This window comes from Coturnix japonica, chromosome 24, assembly GCF_054131305.1.
Source record: "Coturnix japonica strain WE chromosome 24, WE-NBRP24, whole genome shotgun sequence".
Lineage (NCBI taxonomy): Eukaryota > Metazoa > Chordata > Aves > Galliformes > Phasianidae > Coturnix > Coturnix japonica.
Window position 1 is genome coordinate 3,948,156 of NC_140686.1, and position 8,605 is coordinate 3,956,760.

At 51.0% G+C, this 8,605-nt stretch overlaps 1 long non-coding RNA gene across 1 annotated transcript; it reads right to left on the bottom strand.

Annotated features, from left to right (window-relative positions):
- Window positions 1-6,990: 6,990 nt before the first annotated feature.
- On the bottom strand, window positions 6,991-8,188 carry LOC146757070 (uncharacterized). The gene is made up of 3 exons (XR_014937018.1): window positions 8,013-8,188; window positions 7,820-7,921; window positions 6,991-7,116 (listed from the first exon to the last, which is right to left on the bottom strand). It is a non-coding gene; the product is annotated as an uncharacterized LOC146757070 (long non-coding RNA).
- Window positions 8,189-8,605: the final 417 nt, after the last annotated feature.

The window sequence follows — 8,605 nt, forward strand, 5'->3', positions numbered from 1 at the left end:
TTCTTTTTTGGTTCAACTAATATGCCACAGGAAGACAACCACATTAACCCTTCTGTATTTGTTGTTGTTGTTTATCTACAGCATGAAGCATTTCACTTGGAAAGTCTCTGCTGCCACTCATCGTACAACAGTCTTAAAGCACAGCACTTGGCACCTAGCAGTGCTGTGAAGGGTTGGAAAGGCAGCGCATCATTGTGCTGAGGGCCAAGAGACGGTTCAGACAACAGAAGCATTTGTCCACATTTCTGACATGAAGGCTGTCGCCTCCCGATCCGGCGACAAATCAAGGCTGCTGTGTGAAAGTACCGTGCCTCCGCACATGGGATCAGACGGGACTCACACACAGTGTGTAACACCAAATGTACCAGCTTAATGCCACGCCACAAACCTACCCAATGCCCAACAGGGGGGACCAGTCAATGCTGCTCATCCGCCATCAACCCCGGATGCTGGAGAAGGCAGACCATGTTGTGGTGCCAGAGCATTACACCATGGCTGAGATGGGGACACCCACCGAACTGAGGACCCGCTGTGGATCCTACAGCCGGCTGCTGCAGCACTGAGGACCACAGGGCAGCTGGAGTGGGATGCGATGGGACATGGGGATCTGTGGCTGTCTCCGCTCCCCGCTGCAGGATAGGAAGAGTGGGATGCTCTGGGATTTGTATGGAATAAAGCGGAGATGTTTTGTAGAGGAGCAGGTTGGGATGTGGGGGGTGGGCAGCTCAGCCTCAGTGCATGGTTGGTTATGGAAGCTGGGTGTCTGCCCTCAGAATGTGGCTGTGGCAGCACTGTGGGTTATGGGGGGGAAGCACAGCTCAGCCCAATACTGGATGAACTTTCCAGTCACGTCTTCATGCCAAAGCGGTGCAGATAGCACAGGGAGTGCAAAGGGGAGGAGGAGAGCAGCAGTGTGAAATGGAGCAATGGGCAAAGAGTGTGGGGTGGGGGGAGGAGGGATGAGGAGAGGTCCCCTCATCCACCCCAACCCTGAGCACGGCACAGAGCAGAATGCAGGCAGGCTGAGCACAGAACAGCCCAACACTTTATTTCACAAGAAGCAGCACAGGAAAAGCATAACAGCATAGGAAGCAGAGGGAGATGTGAAAGGTAGAGGGGATGGGGCTGTGTTCATCACCGACCCCAAATGCTCGTGTGGCCAGTTGGCCCCTTGCAGGCTGAAGAACAGCACTCAGACGGTTTGGTTACTTCCTGTGTGAAGAAGAAGAGATGGTGTCCCATAGGGCCACGTTCACATCCCAACCCTCAGCTCCCTGCAGAGTCCCAGCCCAGCCCTGGTGCAGCACCACAAGGAGCACAAGGAGCACAGGGACCCCTTCCAACCCCCAGCCCCACACCGCAGCTGTGCTCGAGTTGCTGGTTCCACCTTCCTGGCCTGTAAGGTAAGAAGAGCCATTGTCTCAGCCCAGTTTGTAGGAGGGAGGCAAGGTTCTTTGATATACGTATACCTGGTGCGGGATTAAGAAACAATGGTTCAAACATTGGTCCGACCAGTTTATTACAAGACTTTATCAGGGAGATGGGGAAGGGGAGGACGGACGCTATTATGGTGTAGGGTGATGGGGAAGGGAATGCAGTAAAAATATGAAATAGAAGCAAGGAGTCTCTGTAGGAAGCAAGAGGGAGATATTCACCACCATGGATCCATCGAGGTTTGTAGTTCAGTCATTGGTCTTCAGTCGTGGTGGGTCGTCAGGCGTTGTTCTGTTAATGGTGACCACGATGACAATTTCCAATGGTAGCACCAACTTATTTATATGTCCAAAGTGGTCAAGTCAGCTCACTTTGGAGTGACAGCTCGAATCCAAAGTAGTTGAGTCAGCACTCCTTGGAATGGAAGCTTCTGGCTCTGGGATCTTAGCAGAAATTCCTTTGTTCCCATCTTCTGAGCCTTGCCAGCAGATAAGAGGGAGCAGGGATACCCATCCGCATCCTGTTTTTCACAGGGCACGATGGCTTCATTACCCAGATTTCCCACACCAAGCTGGAGCTATTTAGTCCCGGGCCAGATCTTCCGCTCATAAACAGTCCTGAGCACTCTTCTGGAGGCAAACAGCTCTGAAGGAAGGTGCTTTCAAATATTCAAATACCCGAAAAGTGATATTGATTGTCACACGGTAGCACCCATTACTTGCCACTTCAATAAATCATTGAGAGTCTTCTCCCAAGAAACACCTCAGGAAGCAAGCTTGGAGCCAGAAAACAAGGAAGGACTCTCACAGCCATGACCCCCAGCCCTGTTCTTGCTGTGGGGCATGGAGCAGCTTTGAGCACCAGGAAGGGGAACCCTGGGAGAAATCGGGGACCTCAATGCTGCCCTGGCACTGGGCAGAGGTGGGGGACAGCGCTGCCCTCATCACTCACTGGGCGCCGTGTTGTAGCCTTTCTCCTTCTTCCCTGCAGACAGAGAGATGCATCAGCACAGGTTCACATCACAGCCAGGCTGAGGGCTCCTGAGGGAGCCTCAAATCCCCCCACAGCCCCACTGTCCTCCTACACCCCTCCACTTTTACCTGCATGGCGTCTGTAGATGATGAATCCAACGCCAGCCATGATGGCAATGGCCACAACGGCGACAACCACCCCCACCACGTTGGGCACCACGCTGGACTGTGACTGCTCTGGGGGAAGGCAGGGCTGTCAGCAGGGGAAGGGGCAGCCCAGAGCCCCCCAGCCCCACATCCCCTCACTCACCTCATGAGTAGAGGCTGGGTTGGGGCAGGCTGGCGTGCTCCACGCAGCACTGGTACTTGTCCCCGTGCGGGGCACGTACCTCCGACCAGAGCTGTTGTAGTGCACGAAGATTTCGCCATCCACGTACCCCACTTCAAAGAACCAGGGCTGCTCGGGGCCGGATTCCGTCATCCCTATTTCAAAGTACCGCATGGAGTGGAGCTCTGCGGGGTCGGAGCGCGGCGACCCCCCCTTTTTTATTAATTAGCAAGCTACTGCCTATAGAATAACAACACTACTTATATTAATAACATAACCATTATAACTCAATCAAGACCTCGATTGACAATCCTCTAGAAGTGAAAAAAGAGACAAGTCAAACACAGCATAACAACATTACTGTTAAACCTACTAAAAAGAACAAACTCGTTTGCTCTGCAACCTAAGTTTCTGCAACCTGGAAATAAATCCATGAGGGTCCCATTGTGTTCACATGTCACTAGTTAGGAAAAGTCTTCAACTTTCATATACTCTGATATATTGATTTTTAATGGCCACTAACTATTGTGCAACAAATGCTTTTAGGATGCTCATAACCATGCCTTTGAGCTAATAATTGATAATTGAACTTTATGAAGTTGCATGTCAGATAGAACCAGTTTTAGAGGACAAATGTGCTGGAGTATCACTAGGGGCATTATTACTTATTGACCCTTGAGAAACAGCAAACCGTGTTGGTGGTGGCTGCGACAGGCGGTGCCAGCAGGGCCTTCCCTGCTTCAAAGTGCAGCTTTCCTCTCTCACCCATCACAGATTCTCTCCTGCATTCAGGGTCTGAAGGATTTCTTCCAGTTGTACACCATATCCGCATGGCCAGTGCGTGATACAGAGCCCAGGTGGAACAGCTGCCTGGAAAATAGAATAAACTATCAAATTTAGTTCTATTAGTATGCACTTTTGTCTCAAGTGATGCATGGTCATATTTTTAAAATCCCAATTAGTTGGGTGTAAGAGACGTATCCATTCTACAATACAGGGTCATCCCTTTGCCTGGGATTCCTTTCCAGGTTTTGTCTTTGCAAATTAAGAAAAGCTAATTAATAGGCTAATAACATCATGAGTGAGCAGTACTAACATACTAAAAGAGCTATTCCCATAGATTACAGCACTGATTACATCAAATCCTTTCTTTAACACACATTTGATCTATGGATAATGCCTAAAATTCTAATTCTTGAGACTGCATTGGTAACACTGAAAATCACACACTATGTCAAACCATTACTAATATTATTTATAACACCACAAGTTACAAAGCAATTCCACTAGGAAAGAAACACACAAACACAGTTACTATAAAGGCTGGATGCTATTTTCTGCCTTGAGATGAGACCAACAACGTATTCTGGTGGTGTTAGTAACAACCGCACAAGATTAGAAGTGTCTAGTGTCATATGAGTATCCTCAGTGAAAATCCATTGAATGATTTGCTTAGAAGCTTCAGATCGTTTCCCATAGTCAGTCACAGTCTTACCAGCCTGCTGTAACAATTTCCAATGATGCACTTCCCACCGAGCAGCTCCCTGCTGATCGTCTATCAGCGGGCAAGCGAGCTGAAACACAGCTTGACACGGTCCCTCCAATATCATGCCTCTAATGACTCCAGACCAACGCAAAGGTGGAGGATCGCTACGTGTGGGGGGGAATCGCATAGACAGGGGCTGTAAAGACATCGGTGAAACGCTCGAAGAGACTGATGCCTCCTTCGTACGCAGTTCTAAGTCCTGCAGCTCCTCAGTTAATGTTTTATTATGTTCCTCCAACGCTTTCTCATTCCCACCATTATCCGAGTCGCTTTCACTCTCAGGAGCTTCTTGCTGCTCTGCACACCCCTCAGCCCCCCCCCACCGCACCTTCCTCACCAGCCAAAACCGGATCTGCCAGAGACATTGAAGAGGTCGAGGACGGGGGATTATTCGGGGCTTCTGCAGCAGCCCTGACTTGTGAGGCTGATGAGCAAACAGAGTACGAACCTCCTGGTAACAGGGAGTCAAGCTCTGACCTTGACTGAGCACTAGGTCCGGATAGAGCTTGTACCACAGCAGCAGCAATCTCCCACTCGGCTTGCATATTCTTCAATGTATTTATTTTGTATTCCTTATTTTTGGAGATAACAAAGTCCCACATATGGTCGACTATTTCTCGCCATTTGGCTACAGTGAACATCAGTGCCACCTCCTGAAGGTGTCCATTCATATGAGCCCATTTTACCAGCTCGGATATGCATTTAGGAGATACCTGCTCCCCTCTCTTAGAGAGAATACATTTGAGCAGTTCCTCCACAGCTTCCCACAACATCGTGGCTTGCAGAGAACGGGATGGTACCCCGATGAGAAGTGAGTGCCAACCCCCCCCCCAGTTCTTTATTGCCCCCGCACCGCACTGTTAGAGAGGGGAGGTTCTTTGTTCCTTCTCTCCCTGGGTTTGTTCCCGCTGTCACCGAGTGAGCTCTAGAGAGAACTCCGTGACACAAACTCATTGCAAAGTCTAAGCTAGGAGAAGCGTCACCTCAGTGTATCCCAGAAAAAGAACAGCGTTGAGATTTTAATTGGTTTTGGTTTTTTGTTTTATTGAGGGTGGGTTGTTTTTTGTTGTTTTTTTAGGGTTTTTTGGGGGTTTTTTGGTCTTTTTTTGGGAGGGGGGGGTAGGGGGGTGCGAGGGGAAGGGAGAGGGAGGGGACAGTTGTTTGGTTGTTTTTCATATACAATAAAGCTATGCAGTTCCGCTGTCAGTCGCCTCAGAGAGTTCCCGAAGGAGCTCAACCACATTCTGCTCAACATCGAGTTGTTCCATTGAGTGGAACAATGGTAGTCTTGCAGATGGAGCAATGCAGGAATTCTGACAGGATCTCCAGGTGTATCCAGTTCATCATCTGAAAGCTCCGCAACCAAATTGGAAGGGACCAGTCCTCTTGTGCCATCTGTCAGCTCTCCCTGATACCAGCCATTCTCACCCACATCTCCAAAGACATTACGCATTGTCCAGCAGTCAGAGGAAGCTCGTTTTCTGGGTCCTCATTAGGACCCTCAACAGGAATGTAGCTGTGTCGAGCTAAGAATCTTCAAACTGCTGGTGATACCTGTCCTGGAGAATGCAGGATGAAGGACAAAAGCTCTGCTCTCACATTCAGGGCCATCCTCTGACAGAAGGCAGCACTCAGGACTGTTCCCAAGGATCTCTTTCATGGCTTTGAGTTCAAGCTCCAGGTCTTCCAGATGACCTTGAAGACTTCTGGCCTCTTCAATGGCAGAATGGAACGGACTGGAGCTATTACGGAGACTCTTGTTTGACTGGGTCAGAGTCTGTCTCGTTGCCTTCCCCAGCTCCATCTGCTGCTTCTGCTGCTCTCTTTTCCCTCTTGCGCGCTCTGTGAGAATGAGTTTCAGAAAGCACTACTCACTGACAGGAAATAAGGGGAAACTTGAAAGACTTTGCAACCTGAGTCCTGGCAGTGTACTGCCAGCGGCTGATTTGGCCGTCCAGGATCCTGGCACCACAAATGCTTCATTGCCAAATGCAGCAATAAGGTGTTCTGGGGAAAGGCCAACTCACAGGTAGTTTTTGAGCACCCATATCACAGTACCAACGGCCAGCACCAGCGCAGGCAGCAGCATCGCTGAGACCGTCACCGGAATGCGGCGCTTCCGCACAGATCTGTGAGCAGCAGCCTCTGTGCTTTTGCCTGTGTTCATCCCTGGAAGAAATGAGACAATGTCCCACGTTACCTTCAGCTGCGCTACAGATAATCTCTCAGTGTGCTTCATGGACCCAAGAGGTCATTTTGTCAGTGGGTGCCTCCGTCTCTGGTGCCGAAGCACCGGAGGACAAGAAGGATTGCTTCCACCTCTCGTTGGGTACGAAGAGGCTGCACAGGCACTACCCGTGTCCTCCTCTGGGCCGAGAGCTGGGGCTGTACTCTGGGGTCTGGGCTTGGTCTGTGGGGAGAGCTACAGAGCAGAATCCCTCATGCTTTTCCCGGCATGCGTGTCCTGAGCTCTCCTGTGGGACGCCCCCCAGGCTGAAGGTCAGGCTTCAGCCAGCACAGGGCACAGCCAGAGCCAGCCCAGGGGAGAAACACTCCTGCTTCTTTTACATGTGCTCTATGCTCACACGCTCAGGTCTGGCTGCTGACCTGGTGTGCAAGAGCTGGCAGCAAGAGCCTGCAGGCACGCAGTGACTCTGGTTTGTGACACCGTATGATCATGGGACAGAAATTACCTAGCATGCCGGTTGGTGCTGCCTGCATTCCTCTGTCCGGGACGGGCAGTGTGGGATATCCACCTTCCTGGAGTGCATCCGGGACCGGCAGTGTGGGATATCCACCTTCCTGGAGTGCATCCCGCTCACTTTGTTGGTCCGTTCCTTTAGAAAGAAAGCAGGGCAGTAGGAGTGGGATGTCACGTGCCCTCATCAAAAACTGAGCTTCTCCAATCCCGAGCTCAGGTAAAGTCCAGGCCCCCCACACCCAAGTACACTGTGAGCCCCTCTGTTACCCAAAGGCATTTGGGCCCTCCCAGCTATTGGACAATGCTGACTCCCTCACACCTCTTGAGGAATCAGCTCCTGTGCAAGGCCCTCACATTCTGTGCTGTCACCAGCCCATCACAGCCAGGTAGCTGCAGGCTGAAATCCAAGCTCTAACACACAGTCCAAGCCTTCAGAATTAGCATCTCCACCTCATTTCCAGCATTAGCAAAGGCAGCCAACCCTGCTCGGGATGCTCCTCCTGCCTTGAACTTGCTCAGCTGCACGGAGGGCTTTGGATGAACAGAAGCACAGCGCTTGCCACTTGCTGCCATCTGGGTGCCAACGACTGCACAAAGCAGCTCTGACAAGTAATGGTTGTGCTGGGGGAGCAGCTGCCTCTGGGTCTTGGCTGGATGCAGACCATCTGGCAGCAGACCAGCTCTGGTGCTTGACAGCACCTGCAAGGTGATACATGGAACACGGCTGCAGCACGGCTCTGACCCATTCCTTCCTGCTGTGCAGGCTACAGCCTGCCCACACCTGCATATCACACCTCAGCTTCCCAGGTCCCACAGTGAACAGACTGAAGTATACCCACCACGCTCTGCCTTCTCCATTTCCTTCAGCAGTCGCTTCAGGAGACGGGATGAGCCCTGAGAGTATTTTCCTCGTTTGTATTCATCCTCTTCTCTTTCCGGACCTTAACAGAATGTATGAAGTTAAATATCATGTGCATGAAGTTTTGAAGATCAGCGGCGAGTCAGCCAAGTCAGTGAAGACAGAGTACTCACTGCTGGGATTCCAGCTGGGCTCCAGCACAGGAGGAAACCGATGACCGGGCAGGGCCCACACTGGGGGCACTTCTGCAACCAAAGACCCATGAAAAGTTTCAGTCACACACTACAGCATCAACTGAGTAGCAGAGCGTACAGGGGACTGTGCCATGAAATGGCACTGAAACGGGCAGCAAAAGCTCTCTAAAGAATTTCAAAGCTATGACGTACCTGCGCGATCCGACAGAGTTTCAGTTCCAGATCTCAGAGAGGAAGCTGGATCAACTCCTCTAGTCAAATCTGCAAATGAACACAGGACAAAGCAACTGCTACTGAGCATCCCTTCAGCCACAAGGTCGCAGGATGCAATTAAAGCCAGGGATTCCTTCACAACACTATTCTCTCCCTTCCGCACAGGAGCGCCTCGGAAACAGTTCCGGGCTGCCTACAGGGGCCTCAGCATCGTGCTTAACTAATCCTGTGTGGAACTGCCCAGAGGAACGCCCTCCTGGAGTTCACCCCAGCTCTAAACTGCATGGAGTGGGGTAAACCTCAGCTTTGGTAAGCCACTTCCTGGAGACACAGCTGTCATCACGGATAGAGGAGAAATG